Source organism: Lutra lutra, chromosome 8, assembly GCF_902655055.1.
Source record: "Lutra lutra chromosome 8, mLutLut1.2, whole genome shotgun sequence".
Classification (NCBI taxonomy): Eukaryota; Metazoa; Chordata; class Mammalia; order Carnivora; family Mustelidae; genus Lutra; species Lutra lutra.
The window spans coordinates 61,915,369-61,938,218 of NC_062285.1; the positions used below are offsets into that span (position 1 = coordinate 61,915,369).

Below are 22,850 nucleotides of genomic sequence, written 5' to 3' on the forward strand. Positions count from 1 at the left end.
AAGAAAAAAATCTGATTCAGAAGACGGGACCTTTATATTATCCAGAGGAGAATAAAGAAAAAAAAATGAAGAAAGAAAGGAAGGAAGGAAGGAAGGGAGGGAGGGAGGAAGGAAGGAAGGAAGGAAGAAAGAAAGGAAGAAAGAAAGAAAGAAAGAAATCCTATGCGATTGATGGGATAACATTGAAAGACCTAATCTGTGAATTACTGGGGTCCGAGAAAGAGATGCAGGCAGAAAAGTTATTTAAAGAAATAATGGCTGAGAACTTTCCAAATCAGGGGAGAGATTTGGGCTTCCAAGTTTGTGAAGCTCATAAACATGAGGAAGTTTATCACCACTAGAACTGCCTTACAAGAAATGCTGAAAGGAGTTTTTCAAGCTGAAATGAAAGGACATTAATTAGTACCATAAAAACACGTGAAAATATACAACACATGGGTAAAAGTAAAGATTTAATCAAATTCAGAATACTTTATTACAGTGGTGTGTTAACCATTTAACTCTAATAAAACGGATTGAGCCCCGCATTTGGCTCCCTGCTCAATGGGGAATCTGCTTCTCCCTCTGCTTCTGCTGTTCCCTCTGCTTGTGCTCTCTTACTCTCTCTCTGTCAAATAAATAAATAAAATCTTTTTTAAAAAGAGGTAAAGTGGGCGCCTGGGTGGCTCAGTGGGTTAAAGCCTCTGCCTTCGGCTCAGGTCATGATCCCGGGGTCCTAGGATTGAGCCCTGCATCAGGCTCTCTGCTTGGTGGGAAGCCTGCTTCCTCCTCTCTCTCTCTCTGCCTGCCTCTCTGCCTGCTTGTGATCTCTGTCAAGTAAATAAATAAAAAATCTTAAAAAAAAAAAAAAAAAGAGGTAAAAGTGAAGAACATTAAACTAATAAAAAATAAAAATACATATAGCTACAATACATTCTTAATAAATATATAATACAAAAGAGATATATTGTGACATCAGAAACATAAAGAGAGAAGGAGTGAAAGTGTTGAGTTTTTTATGCAATCACAATTGCGTTTCAGCCACTGTGGAGAACAGTATTGAAATTCCTCAAAAAATTAAAAATAGAACTATCCTATGATTCATCAACTCTTCTGCTGGGTATATATCTGAAGGAAATGAATTTACCATTTTGGAGAAATATCTCCACCTCTATATTCATTGCAGCATTATTTACGATAGTCAAAACACATATTCATATTTGGAATATAATACCCAGAATGAATGCTCTGGCATTGTGTTTAAACAAACTGATACACGGAGATCTCTCAGGAAAAAATCTCATATCTCTGGAAAAGAGCTAAAACTTTATATGATCAAAAGAAAAAATGAACTAAATGTGTTATAAAGATCTCAATTGATGTTAGATTTAGTAAAATTTATTCCTTGAGTTCTTCATGTGACAACATGATTAGATAGGCATCAGGTAAGATAAACTTATAATTGTCAGCTAAGGAGTCCATAAATGGCCATAAAATCATCTGACTTAAAAAAAATCCAGTCCTATTATTCTTAGTTTCCTTTTTTACCATGGAACTACTCTCAGTTGACTCTAATGACCCCACCATCCAAGGAAAAGAGATCAGTTACATAAAGCTTTAGAGTGTTATCATAGTACTTCGTCCATTGTTTTAATAATGTAAAATTCTCTTCTGGTTTTGCTCTGATTATTTATATAATAGTCTCAGTAAATTCTCTTTGCATGAGGAAGACACTATACAATTTCCATCTGTAGTGATTCTTATCCTCTATAGAAGGAAACCCCAGTCTTCTTTTTAAACTCAAAATTATTTACTTACTTATTTATTTGCCAGAGAGAGAGAGAGAGAGAGAAAGAGCACATGAGTGGGAGGAGGGGCAGGGGGAGAAGCATGTTCCATGATGAGCAAAGACCCCAATGTGGGACTCAATCCCAGAACCCTAGGATCATGACCTGAGCTGAATACAGATACTTAACCGACTGAGCCACCCAGGTGTCCCAAAACCCCAGTCTTCTTTAACCTAGAAGGATTCTAGAATCAGTATTGAGATTGTTGTTTCTTCCTCTCTACTAATCCAGACCGGGGCTGGGGTCTGAGCTCACAAGAACTGATGAGAAATGTTACTTTTACCTTCAAGACATTATTTGCTAATATTCTGTATAGATAGTCACAAATCTGGACTTTTGAAGTTTTTGAAAATGTGTTAGATGTGTATATGTTAACCCAAAAATCTGTTCAAGACACACTAAGAGGGGCACTGGGTGTCTCAGTTGGTTAAGCCTCTGGCTTCGGCTCGGGTCATGGTCTCAGGGTCCTGGGATCCAGCCCTGCATCAGGCTCTCTGCTCAGCAGGGAGCCTGCTTCTCTCTCTCTCTCTCTCTCTGCCTGCCTCTCTACCTACTTGTGATCTCTCTCTGTCAAATAAATAAATAAAAAATCTTAAAAAAAAAAAGACACACTAAAAAAGCTACATAGTAATAAGTACAGTTTGATTCCTTTTTTAAAAGGAAAAAATCCTTTATATTTTAATATAACTGTGTGTGTGAGTTTAGAGATTGGTAAGAAGGGATATAGAGTATCTTTTTAATAATAGATATTTCCAAGAGGGCGGGAGTTGACTAGTAAAGAAAAAGGGGAGTAACTTTTCTTTTGCAGTTTGCAGAGGTCACTTAAGAGAATTTTAAAAATATCTTTTCAAAAGAAAAAAATTAAATGGAGAATTAGATGACTGAGTTAGCTCCTAAAACACTAATTCTTTGGCAGATAACAGATAAACTTTGGACAATATGCAAAAATTACTTGAAGATTCTGGAGAGAAAGTAAAAAAAACAACAGGCAGTTTTGGGAGGAAAATTGAAAAACTGGGAGATGAGAGTGACACAAGGCATTTCACATTTTTGTGTGGAAGACAGTTTAGCCTGAGGTCAGGCCAAAGTTGTGGCATTATGCAGAGCTCCAATAATCTGTAGTCTTTCTGGCCTGAAGACCAAAAATACAGAGTTCAGAGCAACCTGCATCATTACAAGGTGAGAGTATAACCTTAGAAAAGAAAGAACCAAAGAGAGATCCCTAAATTCTGTTTCCAAAATATAACCAAGTTTCCAGCTGACCCTTGAACTACAAACACACAGCAAATAGCTCAGGTATAAAAGAACTAAACTGAAATTTGAGCTGTCACCAAAAAGAGTTTGCTGTAAATTGCAAAAAGATCAAACAAAAGATCAGCACTCTTTGGAGGACTAAAATGGAAAACAAAATCTCCACAACATTAAATTCAAAATATTCAAGATACAATCCAAAATTACATGACATATAAAGGATCAGGAAACTGTGATTATCTTTCAAAGAAAAGATAATGAATGGAGGCTAATCTAAAGATGACTCAGATGTTGGTATTAGCAGACTGAAGCCAGCAGACAAGCACTTAATCAAGCTATTATAACTATGCTTAATGAGGTAAAGAAAAATACACTGTAATAAATTAAAAACAGAAAGGCTCAGAAGAGAAAAATTATGAAAAGAACCAAACAAAAACTACCCCCTCCCACAAAAAAAAAATAACTAAAACAAAAAATTTACTGGATGGTCTTAACAGCAGAATGGTGATGACAAGAGAAAGAAACAGTAAACTTGAAAATAAGCCAATAGAACTGACCCAATCTGAAAAATAGAGAAAGAATGACAGAAAGAAAATAAACAGATATTCATGAATCTGTGTAACAATACCAAAGGTCCAAAATTTAAGAAACTGAAGTTACAGAAGGAAAATTAGGAGAGGATGAAGTGGAAAAAAAAATTTGAAAAAATGTCTGAAAATGTACTTGATTTGTCAGTATAATAAAAAAATACAGATACAAGAAATTCAGCAAATCCCTAGGATAATAAATATGAGGAAAATAATGACTAGGCATATCCTAGTCAAACTGATAAAAACAAAAGATAAAGAGAAATCTTGAAAGCAATAAGAGAAATATGATAAGTAACATACAGAAGATATGGTTAATGGCTAACTTTTTAGAATTTATTTATGTTAGAGACAGAGAGAGTGAGGGAATGGGCAGAAGGAGAAGAAGAGAGAGAATCATAAGCAGACTTCCCGCCGAGCATGGAGCCTGATGCAGGGCTCAATCTCCTGACCTTGCGCTGATGACCTGAGCCAAAATCAAGAGACAGACGCTTAATTGACTCAACTACCCAGGTACCCCAAATGGCTGACTTCTCATCAGAAACAATGGAAGCCAAAGGTACTGGAACAATGCAGTCAAAGTGCTAACAATAAAAAACTCAACAAACCTGAAATCTTTATCTAGTGAAAATACCCTTCAAGAATGAATGCAAAATAAGAACACAGATAAAAGATAGCTTGGAAAATGTATCTCCATCAGATTTTTAATATAAGAAATTCTGAAGGAAGTTTTTTACACTGAAGAAAAATGGCATGAGATAATCTTAGATCTTCAGGAAAGAATAAAGATCATTAGAAATGCTAAATATCTGGATAAATAGAAAAGGCTATTTTCCTCTTAATTTCTTTAAAACACATAGGACAAATCAAAGCCAAAACTATAACATTTTCTTATGAAATGTTTAATAGAAGTAAATATAACACATGACAATTATAGCCAAAAGGACAGTAGGGAGCAGGAAAATAGACCAATACAATTGCAAAGTTTTTACATTTTATGTGGAGTGATATACTATTAATTCAAGGTGAACTGTGAAAAACTAAAGGTATTTATTGTAATCCCTAAAGCAACTACTAAAAAATGCAAAAAGGTAACTAAAAAAAAACTAGACAAAGTCTAGCCTAGATAAAATTTTTTAAAACACTAGATAAAATAAAGTGAAGTTTTAAAAAATAACTAAATAACCCAAAATAAATCAAGAAAAGAGAAAGAGGAACCAAAAACGAGGAGGATAAATAGTAAACAAAATAACAAAATAATAAAATAGTAGACCTAAATCCAATCACATCAGTAATTGTATTATATGTTAATTGATTAAACAATCCAATTCAAGACAAAGATTATCAGATTAGATTTTTATATAGAGGAAGACCAACCATACAGTCTCTATAAGAAGCTTTAAATATAAATATACAGATGAGTTGAAAGTAAATGGGGGAAAAAAGCCCATGAAAATTTTAAGTATAAGAAAGTTAGGGGCGGGGCGCCTGGGTGGCTCAGTGGGTTAAGCCTCTGCCTTCAGCTCAGGTCATGATCTCGGGGTCCTGGGATCGAGCCCCCCATCGGGCTCTCTGCTCAGCAGGGAGCCTGCTTCCTCCTCTCTCTCTTCCTGCCTCTCTGCATACTTGTGATTTCTATCTGTCAAATAAATAAATAAATAAAAATCTTTAAAAAAAAAGAAAGAAAGATAGGGGCGCCTGGGTGGCTCAGTGGGTTAAAGCCTCTGCCTTCGGCTCAGGTCATGATCCCAGGGTCCAGGGATTGAGCCCCGCATCAGGCTCTCTGCTCAGCAAGGAGTCTGCTTCCTCCTCCCTCTCTCTCTCTCTCTGCCGGCCTCTCTGCCTACTAGTGATCTGTCTGTCATGGATGAATAAAATCTTTAAAAAAAAAAAAAAGAAAGAAAGATGGAATGGCCAAATTAGTATGTTGAATAGCTTCAAACAGTATTTCCAGAAACAAAGGGGACATTTCATACTCATGGAAAAGGGCCAATTCACAGGAAGACATAATAATCTTAATTGCATACCCATTCAGTAAGCAAGCTTCAAATTCATGAAGCAAAAGTGACAGAATTAAAGAAAGAGAAACACATTACCATAAATACATTTGGAGGTATTAATATCTCTCTCTTACCAATTTATGAATAAACAGGTAAAATATCAGTAAGAACATGGATGACCTGAATAACATGATCAATTATCTGACCTAATACAGAACACTACACCCAGCAACTGCAGAACAGATGTTCTTTTCAAGTGCACATGGTACTTTTTATCAAGACAGACAAATATACTTGGCTATAAAAAAGGTCACAATAAATGTATGATTGACATCACATAAGTTATGCTCTTGTAAAATAGTGAAATTAAACTGGGAATCAATAATAGTAAGATATGTATTTTTAAAAAATTTTTTTAAAGATTTTATTTATTTATTTGACAGGCAGAGATCACAAGTAGTCAGAGAAGCAGGCAGAGAGAGAGGGAGGAGGAAGCAGATCATGACCTGAGCCGAAGGCGGAGGCTTTAATCCACTGAGCCACCCAGGCGCCCCAATATGTATGTTTTTGAAGAAATTTTCAAATATTTGGAAATAAAATAACACCCTTATAATTACATGGGTCAAAGGGAAATGACAAAAGAAATCAGAAAATATTTAGAACTGAGTAAAAATCAAAACACAATATATCAAAATTTGTGGGATGCAGCTAAAGCTGTGCTCAGGGTGAAGTTTATAGATTTAAAATGTTTATATTAGAAGAGAAGTTCAAGGGGCGCCTGGGCGGCTCAGTGGGTTAAGCCGCTGCCTTCGGCTCAGGTCATGATCTCAGGGTCCTGGGATCGAGCCCCGCATCGGGCTCTCTGCTCAGCGGGAAGCCTGCTTCCCTCTCTCTCTCTGCCTGCCTCTCTGCCTGCTTGTGATCTCTCTCTGTCAAATAAATAAATAAAATCTTAAAAAAAAAAAAAAAAAAAGAAGAGAAGTTCAAGCTTTGCGCAGTGGCAGTATCGTAGCCAATGAGGTTTATCCGAGGCGCGATTATTGCTAATAGAAGAGAAGTTCAGGGGTGCCTGGGTGCTTGGTTGAGCACCCAACTCTTGATTTCAGCTCAGGTCATGATCTCAGAGTTGTGAGATAGAGCCTCCACACTCAGTAGGGAATCTGCTTGAGAGTCTCTCCCTCCCTCTTTCTTGGTCCCTCCCCCTGCTCATGCACTTGCACGCTCTCTCTCAATAAGTAAATAAAATCTTTGAAAAGAGAGAGAGAGAGAGAAATTAAGATCAATGACCTGAGGATCCCTCTTTAAAAGTTTATTTTTTTTCATTGAAGACTTTATTTAATTGTCAGAGGGAAAGAGCACAAGCAGCGGGAGCAGCAGGGCAGAGGGAGAAGCAGACTTCCTGCTGAGCAAGGAACCCAACGTGGGATCCCAGGACCCCAGGAACATGACCTCAGCTGAAGGCAGATGCTTAACCAAATGAGCCACGCAGGCATCCTTAAAAGTGTTTTTGTTTGTTTTTTGTTTTTTAAGAGCAAATGAAACCTAAAGTAGAAATAAGGAAATAACAATAAGCAAAAATCAGTAAAATAGAAAACAGAGAAAATTCATAGAGGCAAATGCTGTTCTTTGAAAAGATCAACTAAATCACTAAAGTCCTAGCTATACTGATCAAGCTAGAAAGGCGGCACAAACTATTAATATCAGGCATGAAAGAGGGGTCCTCATCACAAACTTTACAGATAACAGAAGGAAAATAAGAGAATACTTTGATTAATAATATGCCAACAATTTCAACAACTTAGCCAAAATGGACAGATTCCTTAAGAAATCCAACTTACCGGGGCACCTGGGTGGCTCAGTGGGTTAAAGCCTCTGCCTTCAGCTCAGGTCATGATCCCAGAGTTCTGGGATTGAGCCCCACATCGGGCTCTTTGCTCGGCAGGGAGCCTGCTTCTCTCTCTCTCTGCCTGTCTCTCTGCCTGCTTGTGATCTCTGTCTGTCAAATAAATAAATTAAAAAAAAAAAAAGAAAAGAAAAAGAAATCCAACTTACCAAATTTGACACCAAAGAAAAAGAAATATCTATTATTTATAATCTTTATTCAATGAAAATGCCAGGCTCATATGGAGTCACTGGCGAATTTTATGAAATGCTTAAGGAAGAAACAATACTAATATTATACAAAACTTTCAAAAATTAATTAGAGAATAAGGGAACAGGTCTCAATTCATTTTACAAGGATAGGACTACCAAAATGAAAAAATATGATTGAGACAGTATTAAACAAAATGAAGAAGCTTCATGTTTTAAAGCAGCTGGAAGTGAATATTTCTGTAAAAAAATTCACTCCCAAATGTTTGTATATTCACACTTATGTACCCAAAGGCTCATAGTCTTCTACCTAGGTTGACTTATTTTAACAGCTGTTTGAAAGTATACCCTGGAATGAAACTTAGAGCTACTTCATTAAATAATATAGATTTTTAGCATATTTATTTATTAAACACTTCATAAATCTTTCTCTTTTCTTAAGATTTTATTTATTTATTTTAGAGAGAGAGAGTGAGCATGCAAGTTGGGGGAGGGGCAAATGGAGAAGGAGAGAGACTCTCAAGCAGACTCCATGCTGAGCGCAGAGCCCGATGTGGGGCTTGATCTCACAACCCCAAGACCTGAGCAGAAATCAAGAGTGAGAAGCCCAACCCAACTTGGCCACCCAGGTACCCCTACAAAGGTTTCTTTATTTCTCTTTCAATTATCTACTTTTTGCTTTTATACAGCCTCAAATACTTTTTTTTTTAATATTTTATTTATTTATTTGACAGACAGAGATCACAAGTAGGCAGAGAGGCAGGCAGAGAGAGAGGAGGAAGCAGGCTCCCTGTTGAGCAGAGAGCCCGATGCGGGGCTCGATCCCAGAACCCTGGGATAATGACCTGAGCCGAAGGCAGCGGCATTAACCCACTGAGCCACCCAGGCGCCCCAACAGCCTCAAATACTTTTTAAAGTACATGTAATATAAACAACAGAGACATAATTGAAATATTCTAGTAGCTGGAAAGAAAAATAATAATTAAATTAGGAAACATCCTCATAGGAATATTGTGGTAATTAATTCCTGTCAATCAAATGGTAATAACACAACTTTTATGACATAATGGCAAGAAGAAAATAAAACTATGAACACTTGAATTGTAACTATGTGCTATGTGTACCATGAAGAAATATTGGAAAAAAACGCATAAACAAAAAAAAAATATTCTGTTAGTTAGATGGTGATTGTTGCCCATTCCTGCTCTGTATTCCAGATTGCTTCACTGCTGTTGACTGTTCGTCATAATTGTTAGAAGGAACATTCCAGTGAGGCAGGTTTTGAAGATGTTTCTTGGACGTTAAAGCTTAATCAAAGTGAAGACTGTCTTTAAAACTTTTTATTGTTGGGCACCTGGGAGGTTCAGTTGGTTAAGTGTCTGTCTCTGGCCCAGGTTATGATGGCAGTCTTGGGATTGAGCCATGCATAGGGCTCCCCACTCAGTGGGGAGTCTGCCCCTCCCCCAGCTTGTGCGCTCGCTCTCTCTCTCAAATAAATAAATAAAATTTTTTAAAAAATTAAAGTTTTGGGGCACCTGGGTGGCTCAGTGGGTTAAGCCTCTGACTTTGGCTCAGGTCATGGTCTCAGGGTCCTGGGATCGAGCCCTGCATTGGGCTCTCTGCTCAGCGGGGAGCCTGCTTCCTCTCTCTCTCTGCCTGCCTCTCTGCCTACGTGTGATCTCTGTCAAATAAATAAATAAAATATTTTTTTTAAAAATAAAAAAATAGAAATTTTTATTGTTATAGAAAGCATAAAGACTAATACTTTGAAACTAAATTCACCTAAGAAAAGGTTTATTTTGGAAAATAGCCAATTATTGTTTATCTACATATTATTAGATCCTTCTGAGAATGGCTTTATCTCATGGATTTGTTCTATTATTTTAAAAAAATAAATCTAGAAGAGAAAGCAAAAAATCAGTGGAACTCATATAGTAAATTCAGACGACATGTATCTATTGCATGTTAACATTCTGTTGACTTGAGAGCTGTGCAAATACCCTTGCTAAAAATGAGAATATAAGATATAAGATTCTAATAAATAGTAAAATAGCAATTTATGAAGCTGACAAAAGTACTGCTGAAAATTAGTGTGTAAAAGATTTTTATATGCCAGGGGCGCCTGGGTGGCTCAGTTGGTTGAGCGACTGCCTTCGGCTCAGGTCATGATCCTGGAGTCCCAGGATCGAGTCCCGCATCGGGCTCCCTGCTCGGCAGGGATTCTGCTTCTCGCCCTGACCTCTCTCTCTCTCTCTCAAATAAATAAATAAAATCTTTAAAAAAAAAAAAGATTTTTATATGCCAAACATCATTTTAAGAAAGAATATAGTCATTTTTTGTTTTGTTTTTTTAATAGTCTATCTTCTGTTGGCTCTAACTATTATAGGATAGCTTTAGGAAAATAAGACTTAAGTGGCTGGTTTATTAAACCAATGCAAATTTTCCTATATGTTATTTCCCCATATGTTTTAATAAAGGAATTTCCAAGGGTGAGTATATATTTGTCTATTAAATCCCACTGTGTCTTTTGGATTATCAGTGTTTAAAAGAGTATTTTCTTTTTATTTCCTAAAAGAGCTTCTGGAAAATTGCCAGAATTTTTAAAGGGTGAAAATCTCATTTAACATTAAAAAAAGTTTTTAAATTAAACAAAGTACTACTCTTTAGGACTGTTTGAGAAGTACTGCCATCTTTTCTGCAGACTATTCCTAACTTTAATTAGTTGTATGACCATGGACAAGTCATTTTATAAATCTAACCATTGATTTCTTAATTTTTAATGAATTATGGGTGGAGAAAAAAAGGTAAATGTTTATATGATGTCGGAGCCAGAGGCAGTGATTAAGAGAAGCTTTTCTAAGCATGACAAAATCTAGAAGCCACAAAAGAAAAGCCTGCAAGGTTTTAATTCCTAAAAAGTAAAACCAAAATTTCTACTTGGTGAAACAGAGTTTCATCGTGAACAATGATGATGACAAATAACGACCAGGGGAAAGTATTTGCAACAAATATGATCATATACTAATATTCCCTATATATAAAGAGCTTAAAAGAATTTACAAAACAACAAGAAAAAGACAAATATTTCAATAGGGAAAAAAGAGTAAAATTACAGGCAATTTCCAAAAGAAATCCTGGTCTCCAATTATTATTATTATTTTTAAGATTTTATTTATTTATTTGACAGACAGAGATCACAAGGAGGCAGAGAGGCAGGCAGGGTGCGGGGGCGGGGGGGGGGGAAGCAGGCTCCCCGCTGACAGAGAGCCCGATGTGAGGCTCGATCCCGGACCCTGGGAGCATGACCTGAGCTGAAGGCAGAGGCTTAACCCAATGAGCCACCCAGGTGCCCCTCCAATTATTTTTTTTAAAAACAGAATAATCGAGGGGCACCTGGATGGCTCAGTTGGTTAAGCTTCAGGCTCTTGATTTCAGCCTAGTTCATGATCTCAGGGTTGTGAGATTGAGCCCCATGTCAGGTTCCCCACTGAGTGTGGAGCCTGCTTAAGATTCTCTCTCTCCCTCTTCTTCTACTCCTCCACCACCACTGGACCACTGGCACACACCCACAAGCCCTCACTCCTTAAAAAAAAAAAAAAAAAAAAGGAATAATCTGATGAATGCAAGTTTTTACAAGAGTGATATCCTTTGTTAGTTGTCGGATTGGTTATGACAAAACAACATGGAATATCAAATGTGTTGGAATGGAAAAAATTATGTGACTAGTTTGCTTTAGGGAAAGAGCTATCTTTACCTACAAAAAGATCTTGATAACTTATTTGGGATTGGCAAGAGAAAGCAGAATTGGGTAAGTCTCTTTACTTAAAAAATGAACAGGAATTTTGGATGGGGTGGAGAGAAGAAAAAAGAAAGAGAATGAAATAAAGTACCTGTGGAAAGCTAGAGCTTGTGTTAGGGGAAATGGCCAAGGTTACTTTTTATTTATTTTTATTATATTTAAAAAGATTTAGTTAGTTTTTTTTTGTTTTGTTTTGTTTTTTTTTGTTTTTAGAGAGAGAGCATGCATGAGTGGGGGAGGAACAGAGGGGGAGGGAAAGAATCTCAAGCAGATCCCCTGCTGAGATGGAACCCATGTGGGGTTCTATCTCACAACCCTGAGATCATGATCTGAGCCAAAACCAAGAGTCGGACACTCAAGTGACTAAGCCACCCAGCCACCTCAGTCAAGGTTCTTTTTTAAAAAGGAGAAGTCAGAGGCACCTGGGTGGCTCAGTAGTTAAGCCTCTACCTTTGGCTTAGGTCATGATCCCGGGGTCGTGGGATCACATATCAGGCTTCCTGCTCAGCAGGGAGTCTGCTTCTCCCTTTGCCTCTGCCCTTCCCCCTGCTTGTGCTCACTCTCTCTCTAGCTCACTCAAATAAATAAATATTAAAAAATAAAAATAAAAAAGAGAAGCCAAATATTTGATTTTGAATTATTTCCTGTATGGTTCTTTGATGCAATATCTAACATAATCTCCTAAATTAGTAGTTCAAGTCAAGTAACAGTAAAGCCTTGCCTATATCTGGCAAGGATACTAGTTGCTGTTTATAAAAGTAAACTCTGGTTGAATTAATCATAAAGGGATTTAATAGAAGGATGCTGGGCAGCTCACCCAAGGACTCAGCGAGCTAGAGAACTAGGCTTGGGACTAAGCAACTGGTAAAAACAACCAAATCATGTCCAAACCTGGTTCTGGCATGGAAACATTTAACAGTGTGCAGAAAAAGAGATGAAGAGTGAGAGAATTTAACCATACTATTAGTGTCATTAGATCCTAAATTAAATATAAAGTAAAGTGTTTCTGACTGATCATATGCCTCTGCATAGTACCAAGAGAGGCTGCAAAAGTGACTTATGTAATTCCTATAGTGAGAAATGGACTTTGACTCTTACCAAGACTCACAGAGTTCAGATTCTAGGTACCAGAAAAAATGAGATATGATCACTAGAATGGTATTTGGAAAAAAATCAAGGAGAAGCAGCCATGCCCCATATTTGGGTTAATACCTGGATATTGATAAAGAATAAACTGCAAAATACAGAGATGAATTAGTAAACTGAATAAAGCAACATATAAAAAGGATTGTACACCATGACCACCTGGAATTTATTTCAGAAATGTAAGGTGTAACCAAAAAATCAATTCATATACCTTATCACTAGAATAAAGGGGAAAGTCTCAAACAGATTCAGAAAAAGTATTTGACAAAGCCCAATGTATGATAAAATCATTCAACAAACTTACTTCATAGATAGAAAGGAACTTCATTAATGTAAAGGACTTCTATGAAAACTCATAGTTAACATCATATTTAATGATGAAAGACTGAATGGTTTCCCCCCTAAGATCCAGGATAAGACAAGGATGTCAGATCTTACCACTTTTATTCAACACTGTCCTGGAGATTCTATTCTAGGAAGGTTAATTAGGCAAGAAAAGGAAATACAAGCCCATATTTGAAAGGAAGAAGTAAAACTACTTCTATTCACAGATGACATGATATTGTCTGCAGAAAATCCTAAGGAATCCACAAAAAACTATTAGAACTAAAATTTTAGCAAAATGTCAGGAAACATGATCAATACACAAAAATCAATTTTATTTCTACACACCTGTAGTGAACAAACTGAAAAATGAAAGAAAACAATTTCATTTGCAAAAGCATCAAAAAGAATAAAATAGGTATAAATTTAATCAAAAGAAAAAAAAAGAAAGGAAAACCTATACTCTGGAAACTACAAAAACACTGTTGAAAAAAATTAAAGAAGTAAATAAATGGAAAGACATGTCATGCACTGGATTGGAAAACTTAATATTGTTAAGAGGGCAATAATCCCCAACCTGATCTACTGATCAGATTCAGTCTGATCACTATCAAAATCCCAACAGCAATTTTTTTTGCAGAAATTGACAAGTTGATCCTAAAATCCATAAGAAAATCCAAGGGACTCAGAATAACCAAAACAATGTTGAAAAAGAACAAAGACCCATATTTTCCAGTTTCAAAACTTACTATCAAGCTACTTGTAATCAAGACAAAAGATCAACTGGGATAGGACAGACATAAAGATCAACGTAATACAATTGAGAAGTCCAGAAATAAACCTTCATATTTGTGGTCAATAGGTTTTCAACAAGGATGCCATGACATTTTAATGAAGAAAGGAAGTCTTTTCAGCAAATGATGTTGGGACAACTAGATATCCATATGCAAAAGACTGAAGTTGTATATACACAAAATTTATGCACATACACATAAAAAATTAGTGGATCAAAGCCCTAAATGTATGAGCTAAAACTACTAAACTCTTACAGGAAAATATAGGCATTTATCTTGGTGATGTTGGAATGGGCAACTAGTTTATTAAATACGTAACCAGGGACGCCTGGGTGGCTCAGTTGGTTAAGCGGCTGCCTTCGGCTCGGGTCATGGTCCCAGCGTCCTGGGATGGAGTCCCATATCGGGTTCCTTGCTCGGCAGGGAACCTGCTTCTCCCTCTGTCTCTGCCTGCCTCTCTGCCTACTTGTGATCTCTCTCTCTGATAAATAAATAAATAAAATCTTTAAAAAAAAAAAAGAAAAAAAATACGTAACCAAATCACAAGCAACAACAATAAAAATAGATAAATTCAACATCATCAAAATTTAAAAATTCATTCTTCAAAGAACACCATCAAGAAAGTGAAGATAATACAGAGTGGGAAAAATATTTACAAAGCAAATATATGATAAAGGACTTGTATCTAGAACATATAAAGAATTTACAGCTCAATAATAAAAAGAAAAATAGCCCAATTAAAAATGAGCAAATGAGGAGTACCCGAGTGGCTCAGTCAGTTAAGTGTCTAACTCCTGATCTCAGCTCAGGTCTTGATCCTGAGTTCAAGCCCTGAATTGGGCTCCATGCTGGGTGTGGAGCCTACTTAAAAAAATGGGTGAATGATTTGAATGGACACTTCTCCAAAGATATAGAGACAAATTAACACATGAAAAGAAGTCCAACCTCATTAGCTACCAGGGAAAGGCAAATTAAAATCACAATGAGATACAAATTCATATTCAATAGGATGGCTGTAATAAAAAACACAGAAATTTCCACGTGTTATTGAGTGTGTGGAGAAATTGGAATCCTCATACATTACTGATGGGAATATAAAATGGTGCAGCTTCTTTGGAAAAGAGTTTGGCAGTTCTTCAAATGGTTAAACAGAGTTACCATATGGACCTAGCAATTCCACTTATAAGTATATACTTAAGAGAAATAAAAACATATGTTCACATAAAAATTTGTACACGAATATTCATAATACCATCATTCATAATAGCCAAAAAGTGGATACAACCAAAATGCCCATCAATTGATGAATAGATAAATAAAATGTGGTATATCCATATGACAGACTATTACTCAACAAAATAAATTAAAGAATAAAAAAGAAGTACTGTTACATGCTAGAACATGAAGGAAACTTGAAAACATTATGCTAAGTGAAAGCCAGTCAGAAAAGCCCACATATTTATGATTCCATTTATATAAACTATCCAGAATTGGCAAGTCCATAGAGACATAAAGTAGATTAGTAGTTGCCTAGGGCTGGGGGATAAGGAGTGATTGCTCATGGGTATAGGATTTGGGAGCGGGTGATGAGAAAAATGCTCTTAGAACACTGATTCTGAAGGAAGGACCTGGGTGGCTCAGTCAGTTGAGTGATCAGCTCTTGATTTTGGCTTGGGTCATGATCTCAGGGTCCTGGGATTGAGCCCCACGTGAAGCTCCATGCTCAGCTTGGAGTCTGCTTGGGCTTCTCTCACCATCTCCCCCTCCCAAACCCTCCATCTCCTTCCACCTCCCTCCCTGGCGCATGTGCTTTCTCTCTAAAATAAATAAAATCTTCAAAAGCAAAAAACATTGATGGCAAGGATTCTTGCATAACTCTGAATATATCAAAAACCATTGTACTGTGCACTTTAAATAGGCAAATTGTATGGTGTGATTAGTGTATCTCAAAATAGTTGTTAACTAAAAACAAAACAAAACATAGAAGAGAAAGAGAAATTAGTTAAGTCAGAAATTAACACCAGATGTAACTGGGAATAAAGTAAATTCCTGGAACTTTCAGAATCGAAGAAGACTCTAGACTTATCCTAGAGCATAACACGAGTTTCAAGAAAATTTTATCTAGCCTTTAAGTGAAGAGCAATAGGATAGACATCCAGATTCCGTTCCTGTTGGTAAGTAGTGTATGAGGGAACTGGCACTCTCATGCCCTGTTGGTGTATGGGTAAATTGGTGCAATGTGTCAAAATTTTTAAAATTTTAAACATGCATACCTTTAATGTGGCAAACCTATTCCAAAGGATGAATGCATATAGATGTTCATTAAAGCATGCTTTGTAATACTGAAAATTGGAAAAAAAAGAAAATACTGTATGTCTCTCTATAAGCAATTCTTCTCAATCCTAGCCAATTCAGTTCACTTCTTATAATAAACTTGTTAACACTTCCTTTACAGTCCTAAAATGGAAGTCATAGATACCTTAAACAAAATATACCTAATTGTAATACCAAAGAGAAATAAAAGGAAAGCAATTTGTAACAAAAATAATATGTATTTCAAAACGTGAATACTCTAGACACAAAATATACTCTAGACACAAAACATACTCTAGAGGGCAGTACCATCCAGTTAAGAACTCATTGTTTATAGCAAGCTGGTTAAATTATGATATATCCAAATGATGTCTGTATATCTAAATATGCACGGAATGATGTATATCTAGGATAATGTATATCTAGATTCACTGATGTATTACTGAATCAAAGAGCAGGTTGTAAAACAGCAATCACATAGTTTTATTTATGTAAATATATGGGAAATGGTACAAAGAGATACTCACTAGGATGCTGATGACAAGATTGTCTCTAATGATGAGATTCATGACGATTTCTGATTTCTCCTTGTATATTTGAACTTTCTTGTCTCTATATAAATTTAAAAGTTTATGGCAAGTCCCAGTGGGACAATCACAACACAAATCCCTTAGGTTCTGGAGTGAGGTCATGTCATCTGCAATGGAGTCTTAAATATCTTTTGTTGAATATTTACTGGTCTTTTTCCAGGCAGATACGAAAGATGGTGTTGGGGCTAGTCACAGTACATGGATAGCCAAGGCCATCTCCTGTGTTGTCAGGTGAGCATCATGGCTAAGTAGTATTGCCAGGCAGAAGTTGGTGGTCATGCGCTGTGAGGGCATCCATATTTCTGGCAATTTCTACTGAAACAAGTTGCTGTACCTGGTCTTCTTCCACAAATGCATGAACACCAACTCATCCTGTGGGCTCTACCATTTCCAGTCCCCTGTTATTTCTGGGTCCCTAGCTACATCTTTTTGCAGAATGGTACAAGGCATTTTGCTGCTCAAGACCAAGTAAGACCCAGCCACCTTGGACAGCCTTATGGTATCTGATGGGATCTCACTCCTGCTCCTGTCCCCCAACCTCATAAGAAGAAAAAGTGAATGGTGGTTTTTACTGCCCCCAAGATTGTGCATCTGAAGCCCACTCAGGAGTTTGCATACCTGGGCACCTGGCTCGCAATGTTTCCTGGAAGTACAGGCCATGATGGCCACCCTACAGGAAAAGAGAAAGGAGAAGGCCAAGTTCCATTATGGGAAGAAGTAGTAGCTCATGAGATAACAGAAACAGGCCAAGAAGAAAAGACAACTGATAAATACAATGAGTTCCTCAAGACACAAGGACTCCTTGTTTGGGTCCAATAAAGATTTTATTTCTCATGCTTGGCCTGGCCTTCCCATCTTCCATTGGTACCCTAGGATGTGGGGGACCTAAAAGTGGCAGTCCCAATGTCCAAGTGCCACAGGCAGCTACTTAAGAGTGGCCCTGAAAGAGGGGAATACCTCTAAGTGAGCAGAGATTTGACTTGCAGAGGTCTCCCCATCCAGGACCAAAGTCATTCCACAGCTTCTAGAAGTGCTGATAGCTTTCAAATGAATCCTACTCCAGAACTTACCTTTGGCTTAAGAGGGCCTCCTTAATTTTCTGGGTTCTGCCAAAATGACTGGTTATTGAGGTAGCATAAAGTCTTCAGAGCTCTCTCCAGAAAAGGCTGATACCTTTGCTGGACTGCATTATAGTTTAACTTCTTCCTCTGTCCAATCTTATTTCCTTTACTCATTCCAGAGTTGGATCCCAAGAGCAATCCCCAAGGAAATTTCTGCTCCTGAATCTCCGTGTTCAAAGTATAGTTGTGGGGAATTCAATCTGTGACAGATTCCCTTCCCTGTGTACCTTATAACTGTTAAGACCTTTTGTATTGTGAGTTTTTTAAAAAGTAAAAGTTACTTATATAAGAAAGGGGACTTATTGGCTCACATAACTGGGCAGGTATCAGGATTGATTTGATTCAGTGGCTTAATGATGTCAAGGACCCAGTTTTGCTCCTTCTCTGCTCTGCCTTAGAGAGAATCAGCATTACTCTAAAGCCAGCTTTGTTCACAATGACAGTAACTGCAGTAATTCCAGGGTTTATATTCACAACCCTCACCATCCAAATGGAAAGAGAGCAGGCTTTTAGCAGCTTTATTTAAAGAATAAGGAAAAATCTTTCTCAGAGTCACTAGCAATTCGAGGTTCACGGATACAAACTGGTCAAAGTCTGGGTTTCCTAAACCACTTGCTGTGACAAGAGATGTGGGATTACCTTGAGTGCTTTAAAATAATCAGAGTTCATTCCTGGAATTGTTGGTATGTTTTAATCTTCGCCTTCTACAACCACATGGATGCTCCACAAGGGGGAGGTATGGAAGGGCTATTGTAGAGACAACCCATATTCATTTGCTAGGACTGCCATAACAAAGTCCCACAGACTGGGTGCTTAAACAAGAGAAATCTATTTCCTCACAGTTCTGGAGGCTAGAATTCTGAGATTAAGACGTTGGCAGTGTTGTTTCTTCTGAGGCCTTTTTCCTAGACTTGTAGATGGCCATATTCTCCTGTGTTTGCCTGGTTTATCCTCTGTGTACACACATGTCTATGTGCTAATCTCCCCTTGTTAATAAGGATACCAGTCATATTGGATTAGGGCCTACCCTAAAGACCTTATTTTAAATTAATTCCCTCTTGTAAGACCTTGTTTCAAATGCAATTACACTCTGAGGTGTTGGGGATTAGGACTTAAAACACATGAATTTTGGGGGGGGAACACAATTCAGCCTATAACACAAATTCAACATCAGCATCAATTGCATACTGAAATATGTTCATTTGGTTGACTGTTGCAATAAATGGTAAACTCTTTAAGGGCAAGAACAGTATCTTATTTATACCACCAGTGCCCAGCACAAAGCCTGGTACACAGTAGGCAGTCAATAGAAGACAAGAACTGCTTGCTGAGGACTATAAAGAGTTCATCACACTTGGTCAGTATGAGGTCACTGGTGATTTTTTCCAGGAGGAGTTTCAGAGGCGTGGTGATGCAGTAAACCTAATTGTTGTGGGTTTAAGAGTGAATGGATAGGTTGGGCAATATAAAAATTAAAACCTTCCTGTGACAAAAGCCACTATGAGCAAAGTCAAAAGATGATTATGAAAAAAATAGTATCTACATATATGGAACACCAAGAGTTAAGAGCTCTAACATAAAAAAGATCCTATAAAAAGTTCAGAAAAAGATGAAGACAAACAATAAAACAACATAAGAAGGCTATGCACGGTCTCAGAATATATGAAAACAAGTTCAGCCCTATTAGTAGTCAGGGAAACACTAATTAAAATAATAGTGAGATAGCATTTAATGCACATTACACCAACAAAGATGTAAGATTCATGCTTCAGTCCTGGTAAGAGGTAGAGAAATAGACATTCTACCTTTTGATTGGGGAATGTGAACTGCAATCATTCTAGAGGTAATCCGGCAGTGTCTTACTCAAGACATCTTTGATCACAAGTAATAGAAAACCCAACTCACACCCCCATGTCCCCAAAAGTTATTTATAGAGTCATATAACTGAAAATCTAGACATAGCTAGATGGAATCTACTGAAATGTTATCATTAGAATCTAGTTTCTTTCCATGTTTTAGTTCTGTCTTCCTCTGAGTGGAAGTCATTTTCTGTAAGTCTCTCTTCGTGAAAAGAGCTTACATCCTTACAGCAACAAATTTAGCAGAGAAGAAAAGTCCTTGATCTAATTCTTATTGCCCTGAATTGAGTCATGTGCCCATTCCTGAACTATAGAATATTATACCTCTGTGATATTTTACTTTCATTGACCAAATGTAGAAGCCAATGGAGGAGTCAATACCATTTGTAACCCCATAGTTTAATAGAAGAGTAATTCATCTAAAGAAAATGAGGTGCTGTTACCAGAAAAAGAGGAGATGGACGCTGGGTATCAAAACGAACAAGACAAAAAAAAAAAAAAATCCATATATATCCTCTCCAGGCAGTATCTATCAAAATGTGCACATATCTTTTGTCTCAATAATCTCATGTTAAGGATTTGAGTCTATAGAAAGAAACTGCACAAAGGACACTCATTCTAGCAATGTCTATAATGGCATAAAATCTGGACAAATCTATATTATCTACCAATAAAAGAATGGCTTAATGGGGTGCCTGGGTGGCTCAGTGGGTTAAGCCGCTGCCTTCGGCTCAGGTCATGATCTCAGAGTCCTGGGATCGAGCCCCCGCATTGGGCTCTCTGCTCAGCAGGGAGCCTGCTTCCTCCTCTCTCTCTGCCTGCCTCTCTGCCTGCTTGTGATCTCTCTGTCAACATAAATTAAAAAAATCTTAAAAAAAAAAGGCTTAAAAATTATGGTACATTAACAGTATATTGTGCAGTTAGTTAAAAGAACAAGCAAGAAAAGAGTATCTGTTATAAACTTTAATAAGAAAAAGTTGCAGAAAAATATATATGGTATAATTTACTATTTATAAAAAATCAAAATTTCTATTAATATGTATTTCTATAACCACTGGAAAAAATATGGAAAGAAACATTAACCTTTTAACCTTGATTTTATTTAGGATTGGGATGGGGAGAGGAAAACTATCTTTTTCTTTATTTTTTTCTGAAATATACTTTGTTATACTTCTGTGTTGTCTGAATTGTTAAAATGAATGTTTATTACCTTTTAAACAAGTGAGTAGAAAGTGAAATGAAGAAGTAGTCTTAGATATAGACTATTTTTAGATTTGGAGAGAAGAAAGATAAATTAATCTCCAGTAAAGTAGAGATTGAAAAGATTGAAGACAGAGTAACCCATCAGGTGGGCCCTGAGGGGATAGAGAGGATCCATTTCAGAGTAGTGTCCCCAAAGTGCCAGGGCTGTGATGGCTTCACTGTTTCACAGGGAAATGCAAATAAACAGTGTAGTTCCTAAAAATTTAGTTCTTTTGTGTTAAAAGTGCATTTTCTTTAAAGTAATTGAGGGTGATAAGAGATGGGAGGACTTTAAAAATTTATATCATTATTTGTCAAGATTAAAAGTTAATAGCCCTATCTATGCCAGTTCCTGAACTGGTAGAAATACTAATGGTCTGTAAATCCCAAAGTCTGGAAAAAACAGATCTTCAGCACAAGTAGAGAGCTAAGTAAGCATTAAGCAAGACAAGAGCTAGTGCTTCCTCTGTGGGACAGGAAAAGAAGTGTGTATGGATTTAGATAGTTATAGACAGAATTGGCAAGTATAGGGAAAGAAGGTAAGAAAGTTAAAAGACTATGGTGAGATCTTTTTCTGGGTCAGGGTTGAGGGGCTCTGCAGGAGTAATTGTAAAGTTGAGACTTGAGGGGAGTGATAAAAAATGGTAAGAGGTGCTGTGGGGGTTGGGAAACCAACCTGAGAGAAACTGGAGCTTTTAATATGGAATAATACCTGAATCTATTTTGTTCAGATTTGTTCTTTTATGAACTTATCCTTGGTCCTTTTTGTATTCTCTCTCATTTGACACCCCCTTTCCCAACCAGCACTTTTGTTTTTATTCCTTTTATGACACTTATATTCTTCCTTTGTTTTTGTAATTATCAGTACCCATTTAACTGTCTCTGAGACACTGTTCATTTATCTATAACAACCTCACTCACAGCACTTCCCAGATAGTAGACACCCAACTGATTGGAGCTGAAGTAAATTTAATTCCACATAGAAAATGACTGTGTAATAATCCGCATCATCTTGATTAAAATTCTTCACAGTTGTGAAAACAGAGATAAAACATTGGCTTTTTTATTTTTTTTAACTCCTATAAACTAACTTTTCCCTATGGCATGTATTTTTCATTCCTTAAAAAGATAAATTATTTGGTCATATTTTGCTTGTAAGAGTCTTAAACTGTACGCCCTTGGAATTCATACACTCCTGTTATAAAACTGCCACAGAAATCATTAAAATAAAATTTTTCACTGTAATGGATATGAAAACTGAGGACCCGAAAAATTAGGCAATTTGTTAAAAACTGCAAGGGTATCATGTGAGAGTCCATATGAGAGTCTTATTTCCAACTTAATTCAGTTACACAGCGATTCCACCTCTTAATTTCAATGTTATTTTGTATTCAACTTATAGCAGTTAAATTAATAATAGTTATCTCTGGTAAAGCTCTCAAAATCAATACACTGATTACCCTTCAATTTTTTTTTTTTTTTTGTAAGATGCCAGTATGGGTTGCTGTTGCTATGTGACATGTTTGATATTTTTTTTATAAAGACTTTATTTATTTATTTGACAGATAGAGATCACAAGTAGGCAGAGAGGCAGGCAGAGAGAAAGGAGGAAGCAGGCTCCCTGCTGAGCAGAGATACCGATATGGGGCTTGATCCCAGGACCCTGGAATCATGACCCAGCCAAAGGAAGAGGCTTTAACCCACTGAGCCACCCAGGCACCCTGACATGTTTGATATTTTAAGTGCCCAAATCCAATAAGCCAATTGGGCATTCAGTTGAAGGTTGTTTTACGATGGGTATTATTTGTGTTATTTATGGTTATAATCAAATCTTAAATATTAACAGTGATGGTTGATATATCAATCTTTACTCCTGCATTTTATAGTTCACCATTTATTTAAAACTC

At 36.8% G+C, this 22,850-nt stretch overlaps 1 non-coding gene and 1 pseudogene across 1 annotated transcript; both read left to right on the forward strand.

Moving 5' to 3' along the window:
- Positions 1–6,650: 6,650 nt before the first annotated feature.
- Positions 6,651–6,793, forward strand: LOC125108031 (U4 spliceosomal RNA). Its single transcript, XR_007129738.1, has one exon. It is a non-coding gene; the product is annotated as a U4 spliceosomal RNA (small nuclear RNA).
- A 9,649-nt stretch (positions 6,794–16,442) lies between these two features.
- LOC125106919 (60S ribosomal protein L13a-like) lies at positions 16,443–17,540 on the forward strand (annotated as a pseudogene).
- The last annotated feature ends 5,310 nt before the right edge of the window (positions 17,541–22,850 follow it).